The sequence below is a fragment of the Scyliorhinus torazame genome, chromosome 10 (genome assembly GCF_047496885.1).
Source record: "Scyliorhinus torazame isolate Kashiwa2021f chromosome 10, sScyTor2.1, whole genome shotgun sequence".
NCBI classification, from domain to species: Eukaryota; Metazoa; Chordata; class Chondrichthyes; order Carcharhiniformes; family Scyliorhinidae; genus Scyliorhinus; species Scyliorhinus torazame.
The window spans coordinates 173,195,690-173,214,594 of record NC_092716.1 but is presented as its reverse complement, the minus strand read 5'-3'; the positions used below and the strand labels follow the sequence as shown (position 1 = coordinate 173,214,594).

Here is an 18,905-nt window from a genome sequence, read left to right as displayed (position 1 = left end):
CTTGGTGTTATGTGCAAATTTGGAGATATTACATTTTGTTCCCTCATCTAAAATCATTTATATTGTGAATAGCTGGGGTCCTAGCACCGATCTGCACGGTACCCCACTAATCACTGCCTGCCAATTTGAAAAAAGACTGTTAATTTCTACTCTTTGTTTCCTGTCTGCCAACCAGTTTCCTATCCATCTCAATACACTTCTTGAAACACTCTCAGCAACGTGAACAGTTACCAAATATTCTATGTTGGTCATTCTGTAAGAATTAATATTTAAGGAGACACCTTCAATATTTCATTTGTGAACATTCAATCACAATTTTTGTTTTTAAATTTAGAGTACCCAATTATTTTTTTTTTCGAATTAAGGGACAATTTAGCGTGGCCAATTCACTTAACCTGCACATCGTTGGGTTGTGGGGGTGAAACCCACGCAGACATGGGGAGAATGTGCAAACTCCACACGGACAGTGGCCCGGATTTGAACCCGGGTCCTTAGCGCCACAATTCCAGTGCTAACCACTGCGCCACATTCCACGCCATTCAACCACAAAATTAACAGACTAATTCACTTCTCTGCCATCTTATTTTTTTTAAACCCTATTTTCTCTCTACCTTCACTTCTCAATAATATATTGCTACTCTTTTCAGATCTACCATATATTATTTCTATCCTAAATGAAACATTTCTTGTGCCTCCATTTTGAAAGTAAATGCATGCCAAGCTTCTTACAAGTGGGGAGGCAATGGCATGCCTCCATCGTGATAAATGGCAAAGCAGGCTCGAAGGGCCAAAAGGCAGTCTCCTCCTATCTTCTATGTATCTATGGTATTGAACAGCCCAAATTTCTTAGTTTGGGACCAATAACTTTTTTTGTTTATTTGTTCATGGGATGTGGGCGTCACTGGCTGGGCCAGCATTTGTTACCATCCCGAAGGGCATTTAAGAGTCAACGACATTGCTGTGGGTCTGGAGTCGCATGTGGCCAGAGCAGGTAAGGTTGACAGATTTCCTTTCCCAATGGCCATTAGTAAACCAGATGGTTTCATGGTGGTCCTTGGACTTTTTAAATTCCAGATTCTGCCATGGCAGGTTTTGAACACGTCCCCAGAGCATTACCTGCTGAGTGCTCAGCAAAGTGACGCAGGGCAACGTCATCCCAGTCAAAGTAAGAGGACATGGAGAGGTAAACGTAGGAGGAATAGAGCTCCAGGTTGATCTGCTTGTATGGCGTAGTGGTACTGTCAATGGACTAGAAATCCAGAGACCAAAGGTAATGCTCTGGGGACGTGTTCAAAACCTGCCATGGCAGAATCTGGAATTTAAAAAGTCCAAGGACCACCATGAAACCATCTGGTTTACTAATGGCCATTGGGAAAGGAAATCTGTCAACCTTACCTGCTCTGGCCACATGCGACTCCAGACCCACAGCAATGTCGTTGACTCTTAAATGCCCTTCGGGATGGTAACAAATGCTGGCCCAGCCAGTGACGCCCACATCCCATGAACAAATAAACAAAAAAAGTTATTGGTCCCAAACTAAGAAATTTGGGCTGTTCAATACCATAGATACATAGAAGATAGGAGGAGACTGCCTTTTGGCCCTTCGAGCCTGCTTTGCCATTTATCACGATTAAGGCTGATCATCCAACTCAATAGTCTAATGCATTCTCCCCATAACCTTTGATCCCATTCGCCCCAAGTGCTATATCTAGCCGCCTCTGGAATATATTCAATGTTTTAGCACCAACTACTTCCTGTGGTAATGAATTCTACAGGCTCACCACTCTTTGGGTGAAGAAATTTCTCATCTCTGTCCTAAATGGTTTACGCTGATTCCTCAGACTGTGACCCCTGGTTCTGGACACACCCACCATCAGGAATATCTTCCCTGCATCTACCATGTCTAGTCCTGTTAGAATTTTATAAGTCTCTATGAGATCCTCCCTCATTCTTCTGAACTCCAGCAAGAACAATCCTAACCTAGTCAATCACTCCTCATATGACACCCCCGCCACCCCAGGAATCAGTCTGATAAACCTTTGCTGCATTCCCTCGAGGGCAAGAACATCCTTCCTCAGAAAACGAGACCAAAACCGCACACAATATTCTAGGTGTGGCCTCACCAAGACCTTGTATAATTACAACACATGCCTGCTGCTCATGTACTCAAAACCTCTCGCAATGAAGGCCAACATACCATTGGCCTTCTTTGCTGCCTGCTGCAGCTGTATGCCTATCTTCAGCGACTGGTGCACATGGACACCCAGGTCCCGCTGCACAGCCCTCTCCCAATTTACAACCGTTCAGGTAGTAATCTGCCTTCCTGTTTTTGCTTCCAAAGTGAATAACCTCACACTTATCCAAATTATACTGCATCTGCTATTGATTTGCCCACTGGCCCAACCTGTCCAGATCATGCTGTAGGATCCCTGCATCCTCATCACAGTTCACCCTTCCACCCAACTTGGTATCATCTGCAAACTTTGAGATGTTACATTTTATTCCCTCATCCAAATCATTAAGATATTGTGAATAGCTGGGGTCCCAGCATCGATCCCTGTGGCACCCCACTAGTTACTGCCTGCCAATTTGAAATGGACTCATTAATTCCTACTCTTTCGTTTCTTCTCTGCCAACTAGTTTTCTATCCACCTCAATACACTTCCCCCAATCCCATGCGCTTTAATCTTGCACAACAACCTCTCATGCGGGACTTTGTCAAACTCCTTCTGAAATTCCAAATGTACCACATCGATTGGCTCTCCCTTGTCAACTGTACTAATTACATCTTCAAAGAATTCCAAATGATTTGTCAAGCATGATTTCCCGTTCAAAAATCCATGCTGACTGACTGATCCTGCCACTGCTTTCTAAATGTTCCGCTATAAAGTTCTTAATAATGGATTCAAGAATTTTTCCCACTACCGTTAGGCTTCTGGTCTATAATTCCCCGTTTTCTCTCAACCTCCCTTTTTAAATGTTGGGAGTGACTTTAGCTACCCTCCAATCTGTAAGGATTGTTCCAGAGTCTATAGAATCCCGGAAGATGACCACCAATGCATCCACTATCATAGTTCGAAGAAAAGCAGGCTATGAAGCGAAAGGTAATTGACCTGAAATAGTTTTACACTCTTTTACAGATCCTGCCTGGTCGAGTATTTTCAGCTTTTACTGTTTTATTAGATTTCCAGCACGTGTAGAATGAAACAAACCTTGTGCTCTTATGAGTGGAATATTGTGCCACTGAACTACTATATGTCAACTATGGTCATAGTGGCCATCACCTTCCTTCCAAAGGACGGTAAATACTATGTTTAAACTGAAACCAAGAATGGTCAAATGGTTAGAAAAGTATCATACCGTTGGAACACATTTCTTGCAGTCTCAAGCTGCAAGACTTATGGCTTTGTAGACTGTAATGCAATAAAATGTGAGAGGCTCAATTCTTGTTAAGTCACATCTAGAACCGAATGCAGATGCCTACAAAAGTCTTTATGTTGCCCAAATCTAAGCGCCCATGTACAAGAGCTGCCACAACAATCAAATTCAGATAAAATGGCAACAAACAAGCTTTCACTCTCATCTAAACTTTACATAAGTACGTTTCAAAATTTAATTTCCTTTGACTTCTCACAATATGTCTGATCAATTTTGCCAGTTAAATTATGTTTGGAACATCAACTGGTGTCTGAACCGATGCTGCCTGACCAACTGAGCTGCCCTCATTTTCGGTTTCTCATTGTTAAACAAGCCATACCTGGTCAAAAGAATTAGCAAAATGCAAGATGATTTGGATGCATAAAATTAAACAAAAGCAGATATTACTGGAAAAAACGCACATCTGGAAGGATCTCTTCAGAACAAATCAGTTGACATGAAGATCCTGCAGAGAAACGTCACTGAATTGTAAAGAGAGAAGAGAAAAAAATATATAAGAGGATAAGTACATAAGTAGAAAAGGAGATGCTTAAATGGCAAATGTGATACATGAAACAAAACACAATGTTAGAAATCAAATAAAAACAATTGCAGGACATAGAATATGTGAAAATTGTTTTGGCCATATGGTCAGGCCATTGAAAAGTCAACAGAACTGGCTTTAGTTACACAGGAGCAGAGATGATTTAAAAAAGCATGGCAAAGTCAAGGGAGCACCCATACAACCAGCATAGTGATCTCCACGCTGTTCTATGCTTGATTTAACAACTTTAAAAAGCATTAACCTGGAGTTAATGGTGGAACTCTTGCCTGAGGAGGAAGATTGTGGGTTCAAACTGCATTCCAGCGATTAAGCACATAACTCAGCACTGAGGAAGTGATGCACTGTAGAAGGTATCATCTTTTCAATGAGATGTCACACCAAGGCCCCATTTTGCTGCCTGAAGTGAACATAAAAGATTCCAAGGCACTCATCAACTTAAAAATGCAAAAGCTTCCTCTATTTGACACAGGTCGAAAACCTAGTCTTAAATTTCCAATACTAGGCAGCAGTTCACTATACCGGACCCTGTAACCAAGTGCATCATATGCAACGGTGACTGAAATATTAAGTTAAAGCAGTAAACGATTTCACATCAAAATAGCACTAAACAATGTCAGAGGGGAAAGGACCAGAAAATTACTCCAGAAATGATACAGCAAAATCTAGTGAGACAACTGAAAGGACAATTTCTGGCTTCTCGCCTTTACTAGCCTGACCATCTTTGCTTTGTGAATTTTAAGTTCACTATATATATTAGATGATATATAAAACCATCTCCAGATTCCACCATTGCCAGTCCAGTGACATTTTCCCATATCAACATAGTTAAGATATTCTCACTATGGTGGCCCATTGCAGAATATGAATTCTGGGAAGTGGTAACATTGTGTTTTCTGAACAAAATTATGGACTCCTAATAGGACCTGGGAAAGCAGTCCAAGACAAAAAAAGAGAACGCACGACAAAATACCAAATGACTGGGGAAGGAACCATGGCAAAAGTAATGCAAAAGGTCTCAACCAGCCCAAAAAGCTATTGACAAATAAGACATAGAACATAGAACATAGAAAATACAGCACAGAACAGGCCCTTCGGCCCACGATGTTGTGCCGAACCTTTGTCCTAGATTAATCATAGATTATCATTGAATTTACAGTGCAGAAGGAGGCCATTCGGCCCTTTGAGTCTGCACCGGCTCTTGGAAAGTGCACCCTACCCAAACTCAACACCTCCACCCAACACCAAGGGCAATTTGGACATTAAAGGCAATTTATCATTGGCCAATTCACCTAACCCGCACATCTTTGGACTGTGGGAGGAAACCGGAGCACCCGGAGGAAACCCACGCAGACACGGGGAGGACGTGCAGACTCCGCACAGACAATGACCCAAGCCGGAATCGAACCTGGGACCATGGAGCTGTGAAGCAATTGTGCTATCCACAATGCTACCTTGCTGCCCTTAAGAACAAATAAATCTACACTATATCATTTTACCGTAATCCATGTACCTATCCAATAGCTGCTTGAAGGTCCCTAATGTTTCCGACTCAACCTCTTCCACAGGCAGTGCATTCCATGCCCCCACTACTCTCTGGGTAAAGAACCTACCTCTGATATCCCTCCTATATCTTCCACCTTTCACCTTAAATTTATGTCCCCTTGTAATGGTGTGTTCCACCCGGGGAAAAAGTCTCTGACTGTCTACTCTATCTATTCCCCTGATCATCTTATAAACCTCTATCAAGTCGCCCCTCATCCTTCTCCGCTCTAATGAGAAAAGGCCTAGCACCCTCAACCTTTCCTCATAAGACCTACTCTCCATTCCAGGCAACATCCTGGTAAATCTTCTTTGCACCTTTTCCAGAGCTTCCACATCCTTCCTAAAATGAGGCGACCAGAACCGACATATCCGAGTAGGTCAAATTACACTCGGATCAGGCCTTTATCAAGGTATCAGCATTTATTTTATGGCCCATTGTTTAACATGTTGAGCTGAAAACAGGTCAGGAAATTTTGGTCTCAACTAAACTTGAAGCAATTGACTACCCGTAATTTTAAACATATGTGTGGAAATTCAAACTTCGATGAACCAATTAAATGCTCTTAACTTGACACTAAATTTTGAACAACATAATAATAATCATCAGTGTTACAAGTAGGCTTACATTAACACTGCAATGAAGTTAGTGAAAATCCCGTAGTCGCCACACTCTGGCACCTGCTCGGGTACACTGAGGGAGAATTCAGAATGACCACTTCACCTAACAAGCGTGACTTTCGGAACTTGTGTAAGGAAACCGGAAAACCTGGAGGAAACCCAAACAGAAAAGGGGAGAATGTGCAGACTCTGCACAGACAGTGACCCAAGCCAGGAATTGAATCCGGGTCCCTGGCGCCAAGCAATAGTGCTAACCACTGTGTTACCATGCCACCACGAAAAGAGGTGTCCATTAGTTCCTCCTGCTGCCTCTAAAGTAGCTATGTTAAAAGTACGATAGAAATGCAATGTTATCGATGCTCACATTAGGCAACACCAGAAATGCAGTACTGGAAAACACTTATTAAACACAAGAACATGAGAAGATCATTTAACACCTTGAATCTATTCTGCCCTTCAATGAGATAAAGGCTGATCTACAACCATGCCAGCCTTTGCCCCATGGTTCTCAATGCCTTCAGAAACCAAAAAAATCAGTTTTAAAATTTACAATTGATGTAGCATCAATTGTCATTTACAGAAGAGTTTCAAACTTCTATCACTAAGTGTAGACGTGTTCTTCATTTTACGCCTGAAAAATCCAATTTTAAATTTTAGACATGTCCCTTAGTCCTATGGTTCAATCAGTAATGGAATAATTTCCACTACCTACCCTTCAATTTCCCTTAATATAGTGAAAACTTTATTAAATCACCCTCCAACCATCTAAATTCCAGGGAATACAACCCTAGTTTGTATAATCGCCCCTCGTAATTTTTAAAGTGTGAATCATGAAGTTAGTCAACCCAATCATTTATTTCTGCGCCAGATTCTCCAATCTGCATCATGATAGACCAACGTTTTGAACAGGGGTTGATTTTCACACTGCTGTAAGTAAAACTCAATTTTCTTACACAAGTAGTAACTACGTAGAATCCACAACACAGGAACAGGTTACTTCATATCAAGTGGCTTACACCACAACCTTCCTTTCACAGCTACCCACCCTGCTCCCATATCACTCCACAAAAATTGCTTCAAGCCTCCCTATAAGCATATCATTGCAATCCACCTCAGTCACTCCACGTGCCAATTTGCATCGACTCATCCTGATCCTTTTCATTCCAGAGAAAGGAAAACCAGTTAAATCTATACTGATGGTTGTATCCTCTCAATTCAGGAGTACTTGTAAATATTCCCTATACCTTTACCAATGCTTCAGTATTTTTCAGTAATGATCAAATTGCACATTCAATGGCATATTTTAAGCATTATTTGTCTGCTTTTGTATTCTTGGTTCCTCTAAAAGTTGTAAAAAGGAGTGGATCCAGTTGGGGACTAACTACGCATAGTGAATGATCTGTGCTGGGGCCTCAGCTATTTACAATCTATATTAATAACTTAGACAATGAGCCAGAGTAATGCATCTAGGTTTGCTAACAATATAAATCTAAGTGGTAATAGAAACTGTGAGGATGACACAGTGGGTGCAAAGGGATATAGGAAGGTGTAGTGAATGGACAAGGTGGCAGATTTTAAAAATAAATAAAAGGTATGCAGCTTACAAATGTCCAGAGAGACTTGGGTGTACATGAACAAAGAAAACAAAATGTTGACATGCAGTTACAGAAAGCAAATGATATGTTGGCCTTTACTGCAAGGGCATTGGGGTACTATTTGCAAGGGCAAGGAATAAAAAAGTCTTGCTACAATTGTACAGGGCTTTCCATACCTGGAATAGTACGCGCAGTTTTGGTCTGCCTATTTAAGGAAGGAAGTACAGCCAAGGTTCACTAGATTGGTCACTGGATAAAAGAACTGAATTATGGTGCCAGGCCGAATCAATTGGTTCTATAATCGTCCAAGACATAGAAGAATGAGCAATGATCTCATGAAATCACACAAGATTCTAAAGGGGCTTGACAGGGTAGACCGTGCCTGTTTCCTCTGCCTGGGGAAGCTAGAAATGAGGGGGCACATTCATGATAAAGGTTGCGAATCTTTGGAATTCTCTACTCCAGAGGATTGTGGATGCTCCATGGTTGACTATATTTGAGGCTGAAACAGATTTTTGGTGTTCCAGGGAATCAAGGGATTTGGAGAGCGGTGGGAAAGTAGAGTTGAAGCCAAAGATTATCTATGATCATGAGTGGTAGAAGAGGCTCAACATATGGCCTAGTCCTGCTCCTATTTCTTGTGTTATGAGGCTGGGGTCATGGCTGAAGTGCTGAATGAGTACTCAGGCAGCATTCTTCTTTCTTGGCAAAGGCAGATACAAAAGTCATAGTGAAAGAGCAGATATTACCGCAATAGAAAGGTCAACTGTACTTAAAACTGAGTCACCAAGATCAGAGGTGATGCATCGGAGGTAGTGTGAAAATTGCGATGGCACTAGCCATAATTTTCCACCATTCCTTAGACACAGGGTGATGCTACAGTATTGGAGAATTATAAATGTTACACCTTTTCTCAAAGAGTTTAACCTCTGTGATGAAAAGCTCTAGAAAAGATAATCCGGATAAAATTTACAGTCACTTGGACAAGACAAATGTGGATTAATTAAGAAAAAACAACACTGATTGAAGGGCATGTGATGGTCAACACGGTTGACTTTTTAAAATGAGGTTAACAAAGGGTAATGATGTTGATATTGTGTACATGGACTTCCAAAAAACAATTGATAAAATGCCACATAACAGTATTGTCTGCACAGCTGAAGCTAATGGAATAAATAAGAGGCCATGGCAGCATGGATATTATGTTGGTTCAGTGACAGGAAACAGTTGTACCGAACTGGTGGAAGTTACCTAGTGAGGATCCCCAGGGGTCAGTACTCGGACCACTGCTTTTCTTGATCTATATTAATGACAAGACTTGGGTGTTTCCAAAGATGGAGAGATCAAGAAACAGTGATAAAAGAACTAAAGGCAAGTTGATGACAAAAGTTTTTATGCAGCTAGTGGTTAGGATCGGAATGCACTGCCTGGGAACATAGTGGAGGCAGAGTCAATGATTCTCAAAGGAAATTGGAAAATTATCTGAAGAGAAAAATAATTACCGGTATACAGGGAAGAGGCAGGAGAGTGGGAATAGGTGAGTTGTGCTTGCAGAGCCAGCATGGACATGGGCCAAATGGCCTCCTCCTGTAACCATTCTATGATTCCATAAGTGAATCCCAATGCTTTGTTTGCACTCTGCATTATTTCATCAACCCTATGCTACATCTGGTCACTTTTAGTGATTTATATATCAGTACGATCTATTTGTTCTTCTACGCTATTTACTTCATCTTCCACGGAATACATCTCAACACAACACTGATACATGCAGATACAGGCTTTTACTGTCAAATAATGTAAACAAATGTAATTTGCATTTTTTAAATAAATCAATACCCATACATTAATGTGCAAATAAATTCAAAGCCTCCAGGAATTCATATTTAGACATTTTTCCAACAACTGCAGCTGCTATTATAGCAGCCTCAAAAATAGATTTGAATGCAACTTCACATAGTGATTACAACTGATCGTTTCTGTTTTTGGTATTATCCAAGTACATTTGGTAATTTGCTGCTTAAAAGCTCCTACTCTGCAGATTAAGTGAAGCTCCGTTTGTTCACATTATAACCTCAGAATCTTCTGGTCTGTCTACCAATGTGGAGTAACCAGACTGTGGACATTTTTTCTCTATATGATAGTCTTAATTTTGTTTGAAACATTTTTTCGGCTCATTTTACGATGGCTCCTAAAAGACAGACAAAAGAAAGTTTCCTGGTTCCTATTTCTGTTCTATTTGTTTTACCTGAAAATATGATATTGTTTTATATGTTGGTACATTCTCGCGACTTACAGGGGTATACACTTGACACCATACATTCTCCAGCATAGTTCCACATGCTACTATCTCTTAAGTGTATCATGACTTTGAAGTTTCATAGATCTTTTTCAGATTCCTTTCTGCTCCATTTCTTTTCCTCACATTAATATGCAGCAAAATAATTAAAGCGAGGAAAAAAAAGTTGCAGTACCGGATAATCATAAGCACCCTTATTAATGGTTATAATCAGACAAACAACATGTAGATGGAGCTCAACACATACATGAAGATTGTAAATAAGTATGAGATAAATACAGAGGATACGAAGCATAGAAGGGGTGAGCAAGATGGGATCATGGACAGATAAGAAAAAATAAGGAACTTTCTGGTTTGGAGGGGTGATAAGTAATAGCTGATTAAAATTATAACATCCAGAAGTCCATTAATTGCATATACAAGAGACAAACTATATCTCCAGTGTTTCATATCGAAAACCAGCTGTCTCCTGAGCAGCATCAGCCTAGACCGGTCATATCCAACAGCTCTGAGGAAACACTGAAGGTTGCTAATCATACTTCCATACCTGTATAATCAACATTAAAATTGAAATACGGCATTTAAAACTTTTTACTGAACAATCCCACCAAGGAGGTAAGAGAGGAAAGAAAAGTAATTTAAAACTGTGTTTCAGGAAAGTTGATTAAAAACTGCAACATTTATCGGGCATTAGAACAGATATTCTCAACCATTAACCATCTTAACAGCAAGGATCTTCTAAACTGAAAAAAAACAAAAAAGTTAAGCTATTTGTAAATGCTAATTTAGGGAAATGCAGTTTAATATTTACTATAAGTGGTGGAGAAGGTGGTCAAAGGAATGTAGGTTTCAGAGAGCTGGAAGTTATAGATTGGGAAAGGAAAGCCCATGTAGGGATTTAAACACAATGGTGCAAATTTTAAATGAGGCAGTAACAGCCCCAGGTTTGAGCAGAGCAGGATGTGGAGAGCAGGGTTTTGTATAAACTGAAGTTTAGGGAGAGTAGGTAATTAGGCTGATCTGGAAAATACTAGAATAGTCTTCTCACCGGCAGGACAAACCCAGCAAAGGTGGCGTCATAGTCGTATACAGTCGGGAGGGAGTACCCTGGGGGTCTTCAACCTGCACTTGGACCCCATGAAGTCTCATGGTACCAGGTCAAACATGGACAAGGAAATCTCCTGTTGATTATCATGTATTGTCCCCCCTCAGCTGATGAATCAGTACTTTTCCAATGTGAACATTACTGCACTCTCCATCACCAAGAGTGGCTCAGGAGCACCACCAGACCCAGCAGGTCGGGTCCTAAAAGGACATAGAACAAAAAAGGAGGCTATTCAGCCCATCGAGCCTGCTCCGCTATTCATTATGATCATGGCCGAGCATCAAGTTCAATACTTTGATCCCGCTTCATCCAGTTTCCTTTTAGTCCCAAGAACTACATGGCTGCTAGACTGAGATTGCGGCAGATGGTGAGGGAACCAAGAAGGAAAAACATACTTGACCTCATCCTCAGCAACATAACAGCTGCAGATGCATCTGTCCATGACGGTATCAGTAGGAATGACCACCGTACAGCCTTGTAAAGACAAAGTCCCATCTTCACATAGAGGATACCTCCATCGTGTTGTGTGGCACTATCACTACAGAGATTTACCAACTGAAGACTGGGCATCCACAACATGCTGTGGGCCATCAGCAGCAGAATTGTACTCAGCCACAATCTGTAACCGCATGGCCAGCATGTCCTCCACTCTGCCATTCCCCAACCAATGGATTAAATCTAAGCTCTGAAGTCCTACCACATCCTGTTGTCAATGGCAATTAGAAAAACTCACTGAAGGAAGCAGCTCCACAAATATCCCCATCCTCAGTGCTGGAGGAGCCCAGCACATCTGTGCAAAAGGTAAGGCTGAAGCATTCACAACAATCTTCAGCCAGAAGTGCCTTGATCCATCCTGTCCTGTTCCCGAGGTCCCCAGAAGTCAGTCTTCAGCCAATTTGATTCACTCAACGTGATATCAACAAACGGCTGAAGGCACTGGATACTGGAAAGGCTATGGGCCCTGGCAATATGCTTACAACAGTCCTAAAGACTTGCGCTCCAGGACTTGTCGCGCTCCAGGACTTGTCACGCCCCTAGCAAAGTGGTTTCAATACAGCTACAGCACATTCATCTAGCCTGCAATGTGGAAAATTTGCCCAAGGACAGGACAAATCCAACCCAGCCAATTATCTACTCTCTGTTATCAGCAAAATGATGGAAGGGGCCATCACCAGTGTTACCAAGCAGCACTTACTCAGCAATAACTTGCTCTCGGAGGCTCAGTTTGGGTTCTGCCAGAGTCACCCAGCTCCAGCCCTGGTTCAAACATGGACAAAAGAGCTGAACTCCAGAGATTAGGGGAGAGTGACTGCCCTTGGTATCAAGACAGCATTTGATGGAGTATGACATCAAGGAGCCTTGGTAAAACAGAATTGGGTGAAAATCCTCCGCTGGTTTAGTCATACCTGGCATGAAGGAAGATGTTTGGAGGGCAATCATTTCAGCTCAAGGATATCACTGCACAAGCTCCTCAGAGTAGTATCCTAGGTCCAATCATCTTCAGCTGCTTCATCAATGACCTTCCTTCCATCAGAAGTAGAAGTATTTTCTGTTGATTGCACAATGTTCAGCACCATTCACGACTTGTCAGATACTGAATCAGTCAATGTCCAAATTCAACAAGATCTGGACAATATCCAGGCTTGGGCTAACAAGTGGCATTTGCACCACATAGTGCCAGGCAATGATAATCTCAAGAATTGAAATGAAAATCACTTATTTCTAACGATCACCCTATGACATTACCATCACTGAAACCCCACCACAAACGACACCTTATGTTTTACCATTGACCAGAAACTGAGCTAGGCATATAAATACTGTGGCTACCAGAGCAAGTCAAAGGTTAGGAATCCTGCGGCGGCTAATTCACTTCCTGACTCCCCAAAGCCCGTGTACTATCTCCAATGGAATATTCTCCACTTGCCTCGATGAGTGCAGCTGCAACAACACAAGATGCTAGACAATCCAAGACAAAGCAGCCCACTTGATTACGACCCCTTCCACAAACATTCAATCTCTCTACCACCGCCTAATTATGGCAGCCATGTATACCACCTACAAGATGCACTGCAAAAACTCACCAAGGTTCCTTAGGCAGTACCTTCCAAACCCATGAGCACTACTATCTAGATGGGGGCTAAATCGCTGGCTTTTAAAGCAGACGAAGGCAGGCCAGCAGCATGGTTCAATTCCCGTACCCGCCTCCCCGAACAGCCGCCGGAATGTGGCAACTAGGGGCTTTTCACAGTAACTTCATTGAAGTCTACTTGTGACAATAAGCGATTTATTTCATTTCATTTCATAAGAGCACTAGTCACATGGGAACACCACCATCTGAAGGTTCCCCTTCAAGACGCTCACCATCCTGATTTAGAAAGGTATTACCTTTCCTTCACTTTCCCTGGGTCAAAAACCTGGAATTCCCTCCCTAGTAGCACTGTGGTTGTAGCTACACCTCAGGGACTGCAACCAGTCAAGGCAGCTCACTACCACCTTCTGAAGGTGAACTGGGATGGGAAATAAATATTGACCTAGCCAGCGACATCCACATCCTGTAAACAAATAATAATAAAAATTTCAGTCTGTTCATCCTCCACTGGCTCTTTGGATAACAGACAAAAATCCAGGACGGTTTTTGCCCAATTCATAATTGCTTCCATTTAAACATCGGGAAGACCCAAGCCATTATGATCAGCTTCCATGCTGGAAAACTGACTGCGTGACTGCAGATGTACATAATAGAAGATCGGTATTGGATGAGGCTGGTTTGGTTGATCATATCAACGGTTTGAGGAGATCAATAGGAAGGGTGTTAAATCATGCTCATAATCAAAGAAGATAGCATTTCTGACTTTGGTTTTAGAATCATTCAATCTATCCTCTACAACTCCAATCTTCCTTTCTCTTCTGTTCATTAAATGTGTTATCATTGGGCTTGGTGTCCATCTGTTCCAAAACATTTAACATTTCTTTGGTGTGGTTCCAATGTTCTTGTGAATTCAACAATGCTCTGCACAATGTTATGAATAACATGCTCTGAGTGTGATGTTTTTACAATTTTTGTCTTCCTCAACCATCAAGTAATGTTGGATGCAATTTTCTATTTCATCCTTCACTGCCCAGAACCTTGTGACTTAACTGATTCCATTACCTACCTCCCTTTCGTTTTGACCTTCCAGAACTCCTTAAATTCTTAGCTGCTGGAGGGTAGCAAAAGTAACCTCCCTATACCAAGGAAGGAGAGAGAAAACAGGGAACTATAGGCCAGTTAGCCTGACATCAGCTGTAGGATAAATGTTAGAATCTATTATTCATATGGTAGTGTCAGGACACTTTGAACATCACAAACTTATTATGCAGAATCAACATGGTATTTTGAAAGGGAAATTATGTTCGATAAATTTACTGGACCTCATTTTGAAGGGGTAACTAGCAGAGTAGTTAAAAAGGGACCCATTGGATATAGGGTATATTTGGATTGAAGAACTCATTTAATAAGATACCACACTATAGATTAAAAGGCCGGAATAGGACTCATGGCATTGGGGGTAATAGAATGGGTTTATCATTGGTCAATGGACAGAAAACAGTCGGATCACAAAGGAATTGCAGTACAGAATTCTTGCTACAATTGTATTGGGCTTTTGTGGGACTATAGCGCTGTGTGCAAGGAGGGATGTGCTTGCCTTGAAGCAGTATAGCAAACATTTATTAGATTAGTTTCTTGGGCAAGAGAGCTGCCTTCGATGCTCTCTGAAGTGAGAAGAATGAGAGACGATTTCATCAAAGGACGAACTGAAGTAACAAAGAGGTGACATATTGGACTTGAAATGTTAGCTCTCCAAAGGTGCTGTCAGACATGCTGAGTTTTTCAAGCACTTTCTTTTTATTCCTGAAGCAACGGCTCTACTTGGAACGTGGCAGGAGACTCCCAAGAAATATTTTAAGGATAGCCAAAAGAATATCTGAAGAGGTCAAACATATTTCTGACTCAAAAGACCATGGTTTATGACAGACTAAAATGGAGAAGACACTTTCAGGAGGGCACCGAACACATCAACAGACTTCATTGGGAACATGCAGATGCGATGTCGAGGCGTTGGAGGGAGCACACAAACCTCAAAACAACCCATCTACTCGACCCTTCTAGCACCACCTGCTTTGCATGTGGCAGAATTTGTAGATCATGTAGTGGATTTATCAGCCATCTCTGATGGAAGTCTCAATCCTGAGAGACGGCCTAAAAAGGAAGAAGACGTCCAAGACTGAGATCAGATGATTTGGGGGCATCAAAGGAAACCAGGGATGTGAAGATAGTACAGGAAAATTATGATACCAAAGTTCAGCCATGACCTTATTGAATGGTGAAGCAAGCTTGTGGGCCTGCTTCTATTTATGCCCTTACCTAAACATAGCCAATGTATGCCTGGTATGGCTTCTCCTCCCCACCATCTCTGGGTTCTATCACGGATCTATCCTTGATCTTCTGCAGACTTGTCAGTTTCCCAACATATACTGATGAAACCAGCTTCACAACACTCATCTTGAGCTGCATTCACCACTGCTGTCAAGACAGCTTGTCTGCTTTAATTGACCAAGTAAACAAAGACCTAGGTAGGGTGCTCTTTTGGAAAGTCAGTGCAGCCTTGATGGGTCGAATGGGCTCCTTCTGCACCGTAGGGATTCTATGAAGCCATTAGAAACTTCTCAAACCCCAGCATTTTAAGAAGTTTTTGGTCTTCCTACTTAATTTCAGCCTCCGTGGATTCATTAATATTTGTTTGTAAAACTGCCGTGTTAAAGATGCTATTTAAAATTTTGTTGCAATCCAAAGATGAGTATTGGAACTTGGAGGGACGTTCCCCAATTCCATCTCCAACAGGTTCACATGTTAAGAATGGCCACTTAGATGAGGTACTGGGGTCAACTGATTCTAGCAATCAAGCGTAACTTGGAGTCTACGCTTTTAGAAGAGGCAAGTAAAAAATTCTCATTCAGCACACTGACTAAATAATACGTGGGCAAGCTTGTGGCAGACCTAATTCCCCAGAGATGGAAAAACAACCATCAAAACTCTCAGCAAAAAATGGAAATTTTAATGATTACACTGAGAAAGTCATATGACATTATGCTTCCAGCTCTCCCTCCCCATCCCAACACTTGTGATCAGTGAAAAGTCAGCTTTCATAGGCAACACTTGTTTCCTGTGAACCAGAAGTTGATCTTGTGTATCTAGGATAGCGGTCCTCAACAGAACAATCATCCAATTTAGGCATGCCTGAGAAATTGTACAGGACACTGCAGTAGAATACCCAAGCTCTCCAACCAACAGGCCACAAGTTCAAGCTCAAAGCTATTGAATTTGTATTTAAGATCCTGTAAATAATTCTAAAAGTGAGATTTAAACATTGCATTATTCAGTTGTTCATCAGCTCCAAGCCTCAATAATTCTTTTTATAACTTGTAATGCCAAGTTTCACTTGAAACAGAACCCTAACTTTTTAAAAATAAATTTTGAGTACACAATTCATTTTTTCCAATTAAAGGGCAATTTAGTGTGGCCAATTCACCTACCATGCACATCTTTTGGGTTGTGGGGGTGAAACCCACGCAAACACAGGGAGAATGTGCAAACTCCACACGGACAGTGACCCAGAGCCGGGATCGAACCTGGGACCTCGGCGCCATGAGGCAGCAGCACTAACCACTGCGCCGCCCTTGAATCAGAACCCTAACTTGACAGTCTTAAACATGGAGATTGCGAGAAAAATGACTGAAAAAAGACTGACAGGTCACTTGAGTAATTTAAAATTAGGAAAGGTTTTGATAAGAGAGGATATAGAGAATGTTTCTTCCTGTAGGGAAGAGTATAACTAGAGGCTAACTTGAGTCTCCAAGATATCCAATTGGGAATTAAGAAAATTCTTCATCCAACAAACATCCCCACCCAAGACTGGGAAGTAAATGTAATTCACTACCATAGGATGTGATTGAAGCGAATAGCACAGATTATTAAAGTAAGCTAGATAAGCATGAGGGAAAAGGGAATAGATGGTTACAAATGAGAAGAGGAAAGAGGCTCGAGTGCAACATCGAGTTTCAACATCATATATCCCATGCAAGTCCACAAGTTCCTTACAGAGGGGACAGGTTAGGAGGGATTAAGTTGTTAATGCAGAAAATAAATTGTGTACTGTTTTTTCTGTTTGTAGGATGAATTTCAGAGGAGAGGGAGACCCAAAAAGCACCAAGTTACCAGACAACAGCAACAGTTCTGGGGTAGGATAAGTTTCCTCCACTCATAATTGCTTTCTACATGCTCCTGTTAAAGTGCATGCAACAGAAGTTAAATGGTTATGGACCCTGTGCTTTACTTATCTACCAAAGCCCACTTAGAATTGAAAGTCACTCCAGCAAACTGGAGGGGAAATAGGTGATAGCAAATGCAGGTTTTACTTTCATTAAATTTATCAATATTGTGATTTTTGTTTAAATTGTCAATTTAAAAACGAAGCAAAATAAACTACACCACAAAACCAATCTTGGACATTCGTGCTGCCCACTAGCCCTTGGATGTATTAAAGAAACTCACTTGAATCTGAACAAAATTAGTGGAATCCCAAATAAGTTAAGTTTACATTTTTCTTTGGAACTTTAAATGTGAAATTTCCAGGCGGTGAACTACTGTGATCAGGCCGGCCATAAGCCTTTAAAATAAGCGGGGTCCCTAGATTCAAAGTCCTGTGCAGGTTTCCATTTAGCAGTGGTTTAATTTTATTTGAATAAAATAAACCCGTACAGTAAAAGCTGCAGTGCGGCCGCTGAATTAAAGAGCCTCAAATCCAACGCAACATGCAGCTGGCGTGTATGTGTGAGGAGGCCCGAAACCCCAGCACCCCTCCACATGTCACCCGGCCCGTCCCCGCAAGACGGCCACTCATCACTCCCAGCCCCGGGCTCTCTCCCGCCTCTCTTCCCGCGGCCGGACCCCTTTCTCCGCAGCCGGACCCCTCTCTCCGCGGCCCGACCCCTCTCTCCGCGGCCCGTACCTTCGCCTCCACAACCGTCGCTCACAGCCGGCCGTCTCTGTCACCTCCGCGCGCTAATGGCGGACACCAAAGAGGCCGCTTCCCATTGGCCGCCGCCCAGCGCGGACTCCCACGCAGACGTCAGAGCGCACGAAATCGGCCAATTAGAAAGCGCGCTTCCGCTGGGTGCCCGGCTTGTGAGCTCTTAAAGGGAACGCATTATAATTTGCCGGCTAAAAATAGAGCTCTTGAAGAGACGTTGCGATCCACGTGAGAACAGCCGAGCCCTAATCCGCGCCACGGCTGGAAGGCGTGAGAGATCCTGTACTAGTGAACGGCGCTATATAAATGCAAGTTATTTTCTTTCTTCGTTTTATTAGAATTCAGGTTTGTCCTGGAGCGCAAAGAATTGATCATTTATCTCTTGGACGCAACTCCCATCAATATCATTCGGCATTAAAAAGTTTTCATTTTCTTGGAACAGAAGTTAAAAGAATACTCGCGAGTTGAAAAGCTGCCGTTTGACTCGTTGAGGGAAGTGGTTGAAGTCAGGAGACTGAAAAAACCTCGCGGAATGCAGCGAAGTGGAGTCCTTGACCCTGACTTGACTCTGACAAGATTTTTACTGCGGTGCCCCCATCCCAAAACAAATGGCAATTCCAACGGCTGCCCCCCGGCAACTTAAATGGGAGCAGCGTTAATTACTTTAAAGCGAGACTTCCGCCCTCTAGTA

General features: G+C 42.1%; 1 protein-coding gene across 7 annotated transcripts in view; it reads right to left on the bottom strand.

Moving 5' to 3' along the window:
• Positions 1–18,318, bottom strand: part of nap1l4b (nucleosome assembly protein 1-like 4b) — a 186,201-nt gene extending 167,883 nt beyond the window's left edge. For 3 of the 7 annotated variants that reach the window (XM_072518959.1, XM_072518954.1, XM_072518960.1), the window contains exon 1: positions 18,194–18,318. The gene's annotated coding sequence lies outside the window, so the exon portion shown is untranslated. The other 4 variants (XM_072518958.1, XM_072518956.1, XM_072518957.1 and 1 more) reach the window with 4 other exon arrangements.
• Positions 18,319–18,905: the final 587 nt, after the last annotated feature.